Source organism: Octodon degus, unplaced genomic scaffold (assembly GCF_000260255.1).
Source record: "Octodon degus isolate 3935 unplaced genomic scaffold, OctDeg1.0 scaffold00160, whole genome shotgun sequence".
Classification (NCBI taxonomy): domain Eukaryota; kingdom Metazoa; phylum Chordata; class Mammalia; order Rodentia; family Octodontidae; genus Octodon; species Octodon degus.
This window is the reverse complement of record NW_004524736.1, coordinates 3844745-3845282: the sequence shown is the minus strand read 5'-3', so window position 1 is coordinate 3845282 and position 538 is coordinate 3844745.

Sequence of the window (538 nt, the reverse complement as noted above, 5' to 3'; positions counted from 1 at the left end):
TATCATTGCCTTGCCCATCTTCTACATATAACTGTATGGCTTGACATTGTCATGTTTCCTAGCTCTTCTACTTTCCCTCTCTTGATTAGTTAGTCATCGAGATTGTGCTTTCCTTTTACTTGTATTATACTTTTTTATTTGTATTTCTTCTTTTGAGTTCTTTTTTTTTTTTTTTCTTTTGAGTTCTTATACTAGGGAAACTATACAATATTTACACACGTGTATTTGGGTTATTTCACTTATGAGTATATGTTCAAGTGGCATCCACTTCAATACGAAGGCTTCGAGTTTATCATTCATTATAACTGAGTAATATTCCATTGTGTAAAAATACCACATCTTTTTCAACCAATCCTCCGGTGATGGACATCTTAGTTGTTTCCAAGATTTGGCTATCACAAATTGTGCTGCTATAAACATAGGCATACATATATCGCTATGACATGATGTTTCAGATCCTCCAGGAAAATTCCCAGTAGAGGAATAGCTGGTTTAAATGGGATTTCCAGTCCAACTTTTCTAAGGAGTCTCCACACTG